The sequence below is a fragment of the Grammomys surdaster genome, unplaced genomic scaffold, assembly GCF_004785775.1.
Source record: "Grammomys surdaster isolate TR1022 unplaced genomic scaffold, NIH_TR_1.0 835, whole genome shotgun sequence".
Classification (NCBI taxonomy): domain Eukaryota; kingdom Metazoa; phylum Chordata; class Mammalia; order Rodentia; family Muridae; genus Grammomys; species Grammomys surdaster.
In genome coordinates this window covers 7616-15975 of record NW_021605254.1, presented here as the reverse complement: position 1 = coordinate 15975, position 8360 = coordinate 7616, and the positions used below count along the sequence as shown (strand labels likewise).

General features: G+C 42.0%; 1 pseudogene; it reads right to left on the bottom strand.

The window, feature by feature from the left end:
* Nucleotides 1-1909: 1909 nt before the first annotated feature.
* On the bottom strand, nt 1910-4666 carry LOC114634042 (annotated as a pseudogene).
* Nucleotides 4667-8360: the final 3694 nt, after the last annotated feature.

The following is an 8360-nucleotide window of genomic DNA, read 5'->3' as shown; positions in this document are numbered from 1 at the left end:
CAGTTTTTTATGTTTATATTATGTGAAATACTTTGAAGAGTATTGACATTAGCTCTTCTTTGATACTCTGATATGATTATATTTGAAAACTATCTGGCCCTGAGCTTTTCTTTTTGTTGGGAGACTTTTAATGATTGCTTCTATGTTCTCGTAGGTTATAGGACTGTTTATATTGTTTATCAGACCTTGATTTAACTTTGGTAAGTGAAACCTATCAATAAGTCATCCATTTAGTTTATCAGACCTTGACTTAACTTTGTTAAGTGGAACTTATCAATAAATCATCCATTTCATTTAGATTGTGTGGAGTACAGGCTGTTGAAATAGGATGCAATGACTGTGGATTTCCTTATTTTCTGTTCTTATGTTCCCATTTTCATTTCTGATATTGTTAATTTGAATGTTGTGTCCCTGCCTCTTAGTTTGGCAAAAGGTTTGCCTCTCTTGTTGATTTTCTCAAAACATCAGCTCCTAGTTTTGTAGTATATTTCAATTGATCTTTTATTTTCTTTTTTGTAACTTACTTGTTTCAGTCCCCCGTTTGTTAAGTTCCTGTCATCTACCCCTGTTGAGTGTGTTGCTTCTTTATATATTCTAGAGCTTTCAGATGACTAGAAAGTTAAGGTTGTAATATAGGATCTTTCTAGTTTCTTCATGAAGATGCTTAGTGCTTTCCTTGAAGTGCTTCATGAAGATGTTTAGTGCTTTGAACTTTCCTCTTAGTACTACTTTCATTATATCTCATAAGTTTGGGTATGCTGTGCCTTCATTTTTATAGAATTCCATAAAGTGTTTCATTTCCTTCCTTATTTCTTCTTTGGCCCAGTCATTGAGTAGAAAGGTTCTCAGCTTCCATGAGTTTGTAGGCTTTCTGTTGTTTCTGTTGTTTTAGAATTCTAGCTTTAAATCCACAGTGATCTGAGAAGATGTAAGGAGTTATGTCACTCATCTTGTATTTATTGAGACTTGTTTTGTGACTGACTATATGGTCAGTTTTGGAGACAATTCCATGACATGCTGAGAAGTAGGTGTAATCTTTTGTCTTGCATTGGAATGTTCTACAAATATATGTTAGGTCTATTTGATTCATAACCTCTGTTAATTTCATTATTTCTCTTAACTTGTTAACTTCTTTCCCCATGGACTGTTTGTTGGTGAGAATGGGATGTTGAAGTCTCCCACTATTATTTTTAATTTAAATTATATCATTTATTTACATTCCAGTCATTGCCCCCCCCCCCCCGGGTCCATTACCAATTGAAGTTCATTGTATGATTACTTCATTAATGCTACTGTTAAGAATGTGTGTGCCCAACAAGGCAATTCGGTTAGTCTCAGTGCGGGAGCCCCACGACCCAGTGCACACCCAGGAAACAGTGACCTTGAGCCCAAAGAGGGATGGGTCTCCTTTAAAAACACAACTTTAGGAAGGCAGGAGGGTTCACTCCGTGCTTCGCCGTACCCTTCCACTCGACACAGCTCACTGCCTACTCCCACCCAACCCTCGTGGGGTAAAGCTTTCCCTTAACACTCTGCTAACAGCAACCCGTTGAAATAAAAAAGGGGGACAGACAAAAAAGCCAGATACTTCTATTCAGCCCCAAGAGGGTCCTCTCGTGGTATCGCATGTTTTACACTGAAACCAGCACCGCAAACGATGAGATGGTCTTTTAACTGTCGTTATATGTTCAAGTGTGGTATTTTGGGGTGCTCCCCGAAATTAAGTCCACTCTTGTTTTCCCCCTCCCCCAAAGTGGATCAGGAACCAGCCCTGAAAAGTACAGCAAGTAACGGGATCATCGTCCTTCGTTCCATAGCTGGCTGAGCCGATCCTGAGAGCATGCACCGTGGCCACGTGGTCGCCCGGTTGGACAGGAGAGTCTGCGCGGAATTGCAGCGACCAGGTTGGATCAAGCCAAAGGAGGAGTCCTGCTGACAGTTTGGGGTGCGCTCTATAGAATCTGCTTTAAACAAACCTAAGTCCTGGGTTTCAAACAGTTTGGGGCTCTCAATTTCAGTTATCCATGAAAATATCTGCGATTTCTCGGCTGTCTTCCTTAGCTTATTTTCCCGTTTCCAAATGCTCGAGTCCTCCACCAGCTCCGGGTGGGTGAAGCCCTGGGGTGAATCTCTTGGTCCCCGGCTACAGGCTGGTGCTGTGAGCACCTAGGTTGTTAGCTGCCAGGGACAAGAAGGTCGTCCCCAGTTCTGAGCTGCGCCCTCCTCATGCAAGCGCCAGGGTCGCTGCAGGCCGCGCGAGGGCTCCCGGGCGAAGGCGGCTCATGCACCGGGGCTGACAGAGGCCCGAGGAACGGGTGTGCGGGAAGCTTTGCGTGTAGCTGTAGCCGTCGCGAATGAAGTCTCCGCACCGCCTCCTTGATGAGGTTTCCCGAGAGCACGAGCTGCTGCAGGAGCCGGTGCGGGTCGTCTTCGCCAGTGCGGGTCTCCGGCTGAGATCCGCGTCGCTGTTGCAGGCGGCGGGACGCGGCTGCGTTCCGGAGCCAACCCCGCCAGCACGGGCCCGACAGTGGCTGCGGGGTGCTTAGTTTGCCGGTCCCCGGGGGTCCCTCAAGGCCAGGCTGCTGGGGCAGCGCGCTGGCGCCGGGGACGATCTCCGCCACGCAGTAGGGCGCCGCCGGGCCCCGCACGGGCCCGCGCTGCCCCAGCACGCAGCGCACGGCCCCCGGGGGCGCAGGGTCCTCGGCCTCCGCTGACCCCGCCGGCCGCAGCAGCCGCCTCGCTGGGGTCCCGGCCTTGTCCGCCGGCAGCGCCGCCAGGACCCGCGGGGACGCGGGCGGGGGGCCCGGGGCGGCACTCGGCGAGGCCGGGCCGTCGTGCGTCGCGTCCAGCTGCAGCGTCTCGCCGATCTGGGCGATGAGCCGAATTGCCTTGTTGGGAGAAGAACACACTGTTTTGCAAATGCAGGAGTCCTCAAGGGACGCTCCCGCCACCTCCCAGAGGGAGTGGGGTTGTCGGGTGCTGAGTTCTGTGCCTCGCGCCTGAGGCCACCGCCCCTGCCCCTCCACTTGGCTTGTAGACAAACTGCCTTGAGACAGTGACTGAATACCACCTTTCCCCTTGGTTCTGCTGCCCTACTCAAGCTGGGTGGCTCTCCTGATGCTAGGGGCCAGGCTAGGGTTCTGGGGAGGTTCCACTTAATGGGCACTCCAGGGACACAGCTTGGGACAGTCTCACACAGCCTCTTTTTCTAATGGGCTCTCGGGGCCATTTGTAATAACAGCTGCAGTTCCCTGGATAGACAAGAGTTGATTTCCTCCTTCTGACCCTCCCCCAGCTGGCCAGCTCGCCTTTGTAAGGGAAGGAAACCTAGTAGAAAATGTGACCCTCCAAATGGGAAAGCTGCAGGTTTTTTGCTATCGTGACTGTGAAGTGCTTGGAAATACTGTTCACTCTGAGTGACCGTTTCGTTTTAGTTTTATGGAGTCAATGGCTTGTTCAGACGTGGGTATTGACATATCTACACTTCGCACCGGAGTGACTGGAATCGTGGCTGTCCTGATTAGAGGATTTTAACTTAACTGAAATAACTGTATTTGAATAAATGTGTTGGGTCCCCCCCCCAAAAAAAAAAAAAAAAAGAATGTGTGTGCCCTTGGCTTTAGATCAGAGATATTCAGAATTAAGACAGCCTCTTCTTCAAGTTTTTCTTTGATGAGTATGAAGTGCCTTCCCCATCTTCTTTGATTGCTTTTCACTGAAAGCCTGTTTTATTGGATATTAGAATGGTTATTTCAGCTTGTTTCTTGGGTGCATTTGCTTGCAAATGTTTTCTAGCACTTTACTCTTAGGTTGAGTCTAACGTTTCTGAAGTATGTTCTTTGTATATAGAGGAATGATAGATACTATTTCAATAGCCACTCATTTAATCTATGTCTCTTTATTTGGGAATTGAGGCCACTGATGTTGAGAGATATTAATGATCACTGTTTGTTAATTTCTGTTAATTTGATATTGATGATGATTGTGTGTTTGTGAATGTATGTGGTGTGTGTGTGTTTGTGTGTTTCTCTTCTTTGGGTTTTACTGGTATAACATTATTTATTTCTTGTGTGATCCTGGATGTAGTTAGCCTATTTGTATTTGACTTTTCCTTCTGGTATCCAAATTAGACTGGATTAGCAAAAAAATACATATTGTTGAAAATTGGTTTTGTCATAAAATATTTTAGTTTATCAATCAACGGTTATTGAATGTTTAATGGGTATAGTAGTCTGGAATGACATCTGAATATGCTTAGAATCTGCAAGACGTCAACATAAACTCTTGTAGAGTGTATTGAGAAGTTACTCCAATTTTGCTAGGTCTGCCTTTATACTTTACTTTGTATTTTTCTCTTGAAGCTTTTAATATTCATTTCTTTCTCTATACGTATAGGATTTTGATTACTTTTTGTCAAAATTATCTTCTTCTGGTATAATATATGGGGTGTTCTAAAGCCTCTTGTACATTTATAAGAATCATTTTCTTTAGGTTAGTGAAATTTTCTTCTATGATTCTGTTGAAGATGTTTTCTGGCCTTTGAGCTGGGAATTTTATCCTACTTCTATGTCAATTTCTCTTCAGTTTCATCTTTTCATACTGCCCCAATTTGCTGGATTTTTTTCCGTGTCATCAAATTTTTAGATTTTGTATTTTCTTTCACCATTGTACCAATTTCTTCTCTTGTATTGTTTATTCATTTGATTCTTGTGTTTTAATCCAGCATTATGTCATTTGTATTCTATTCATGATGCTTAGGTCTGTATTTCTTGTTCTCTTTCCTAGGTTTTCCTTCTCTAGAATTGCCTCAGGTTGTGTTTTCTTTATACTTTCTATTTCCAATTTCAGTTCCTGGCAGTTTTATTCATTTCTTTCACATATTTGAATATATTTATGTGCATTTCATTACAGAATATATTCATTTCCTCTTTAAAATACACTCTCATATTTATAAAAGTGGTTTTAAGGACATTTTTTGCACTCTGTCGTAGAATGCCCAAGGCTTGCTATTGCAATATAGCTGGGCTCTGGTGGTGCTATATTTTCTTGTTTCTAGTTCACTGTCTTCTTACACTATGTGTTAGCCATCTGGTTTTCTGTGGTTATGGCTGGATGATCCTGATGCCACCATGACACCCCAGGACATCAGGGAGAGCATGGGATAGACAGTGGAGGTCAGTGGACAGCAAAGAGCTTATCTATACTGATTGTTACACAGGACATAACTGACTGGCAAGGGGTTTGTGGGAGAGGATATGAAGCTGGTTGTTCCTGTGGACACCCCTCAAGGCCACCGGGAAACAAGCATCCTACCAGCTCCCCAGGATGGCAGGGCAAACCCAGACCTAGGCAATGGAGATTAGGGACTACACATACAACTTATACTGCTACTGTGCCCGAAGTAGACCAGACTGTTTTGAAGGAAGGTTCCAATATGTTTATTATCTGTGGCTTCTCAAAGGCTTCAAGTTAGAAGAAGGATTCTCTTGTGGTACTACAAGACTATAAATTTAATTTTTTTCACCTGATATAATTGTTGACTTGTAGGCTTACTGCTGAATAAGCTCAGAACTGCTAGCTCTTTCAAAACTCTGGCTAGCTGATTGAAATCAGCTGTTTGGGCTGAAAAGAGTCTAAGGTGATTGAGTCACTATGGCTTTTCTCAGCTTCTCACTAAATTGATCTGCTTGCCCTCATGCCAGCTATGGCAGTCTGTTCTCATTTTCTGGCTCCTTCTTATTCTCTGTCTTCAACTGACTATGCTGAACTACACGGAACTACATGAACCCATGGACTAAATTACCTTCACTACACTGTACTCACTGTACTGATTCCAACATGACTTTCTCTATACTTACACTGCACTTGATTGCATAATTTTCTATCTCTTCTTTGAGAGTTCAGCATATCCTATCTCTGATTTATTCTATCAAGTTTTTCTCTGATTATATGGCTGTTAAAAAGAAGTCACTTTCAAAAATAGCTGTTTCCCTCTAGAAGCTAGTATTATCTATATTGCTTGGGATTAAAGGTGTGTACTAAGGGAATGTCTATATCCCAGTCACATCACATAGACCTAAGTCTTTGGGTTTGAACCCTTGCAAGGGAAGCAAACATGATGGATTAAAATGTTTTTATAGTCCTATTTTGTGATCTACTGATATGACCAACATCATGATCAGAAGCGACATAGGAAAGAAAGGGTCATCTTGACTCTTATAGAGCCATATGGAAAAAAATCAGGACATTAAATTAGAGGAAGAACTTGAGAGTGGGAAAACAATCCAAAACCATGAATTAAATCTGCTTACTTGCTTGCTCTCAAGAGTTGTTTAACATGCTTTCTAATATAAAACAGGAATACAGACACATGGATGCAACCATCCAAATCTGCCTCAGATTTCATACATCAGCCATTAATCAAGAAAATGTCCTTACATAATTACTTACAAACCAATTTGATGGACTCATTTTTTTCTAACTGAGGTTCCTTGTTCCTCATGACCCTAGTTTGTATTATGTTGATAAAATTCTAACCACCACACAAATGAACAGCCTGGTAGTGTCATTGTGACACTGAGAATGATGGGTGAAAATTTTTTCTCCTATCACTCAGAGTTACAAAGGGAAACAAAGCACTTATACAGTAGATGACAATCACAACATGCTCAGATGGCTTCTCCATAATGTTGAGACCTCCCTGCACCACTGCCACTCACATTATAAAGATTATGCATTTGAAATGAGAAACACCAAATACAAGGACTCCAATGCTAAGTGATATATCCACATTCTCTGAGTCCTAGCAAAGAGGTCAATACAGCTCTTTACTTCTCTTACCTGGTGTTTCCATTACTAAGGTATGGAGGGAAGCTCTACGGTCTCTTGTTCTCTGTGGTGATCAACACCTCAAGACACAAGGTTCCTCATGTTCATGCCTGTCTTATGCTCCACTTTGTGTCGTCATTCAGTAATCTCTGGCTTACGTTTTACTTCAGTTAACGTAACAATCAACCTGATGTAATGCTACTGATTTTTATGAAGTGTTATGAACAGCTAAACTTCCTTTCACACAACAACACATATATTTAGAAACATGATTTTTATGTCCTATCAGCTAAAACAAGAGACAAATAGAGATATATAAAAGTACATCGATACAAAGAGACTGACATAAATCAAGTGGTACAAAGAGTAGTTCCCAGCTACAGTGTCCCTGAATAGGAGAGCTAAGACACTCAGCCTATTGACAGAGGAACTATATCAGGTTCTTGGATCTACTCTTAGATAAACATTTGAAAGCAAATAGACTAAATGCTTGTGAATTGCTTCCTTACAAGCTATTTCTTGAAAACTGAAGAGAATAAGATCTCCACACCAAGTGCTTTTAATAATAGTTGATTCCTCATGTAAAAAAGTAGTATAAATACATATATTAAAAATAACTTAGTGACTATTCACTAAGAAATAACTCTACAGGTTTTGTGTACATTATTGAATAATTATTACTTCTGGTTTTTTTGTATACTAAAACAAAGCAAATAATATTTATTCACTCTACTGTTATCTTTGGTTCTCAATTTATGTGTGGATGACATGAAAATCAGTTGCAATCTAAAGCTATTTACTCTCTGTGAATTTGCTTCTGTATTTGTAAACCACATGATGAAGGAGGTGCTAATAATGTTGTTCTGAAGGGAATAATGATGTTAACATTTCTTCTAGGCTCCACCTTACAGTTATCTGTTAACAGCCAGGTATGCCTGACTCATTACAAAAGGAGCTGCTTTCCCCCTCCTCAATCTCTTACTCCCTTGTACTTTTGCTTTCTTCTTCTCTTCCCTCTTTGTCTCTTGTATCCCCATTCTTCCCTTCCCCCCTCTCTCCAAGGGTTCATGGCCAGCCTCTATTCCTCTACTCTCTCTGTCTAGGTCTTTGTCTCTCTCTGTCTCTCACTCTCTTTCTCTCTATTTCTCTCTCTGTATCTCTCTCTGTCTGTCTGTCTCTAATACCCCCTTAACTTCTCTCTCTATGCCTTAAATGAAATCTGTTCTATATTATTCCCATCTTGTCATCTTGTGGCTGGGACCTTAGGGGGAAGGGAGGCCTCAGCATGGGCTTGCAGAGACAGCCCTGTCCCCCACTTCATACATCACTCTACCAAACATATCCCTGATTTTCTTTTTCTTTTTTTTATAAAACACAAGAAATGAAATATAAAAATTGAAAAAAAAGATAGATAATGAAGGAAGAAGAAAGAAAAAAAGAAAAAACAGGAAAAAGAATCTCTAATCAAAAAGATTCCCATTTCCAACCTAATTCCTTAAGTGCAATTGACAATGATATACCATTGCATTGAA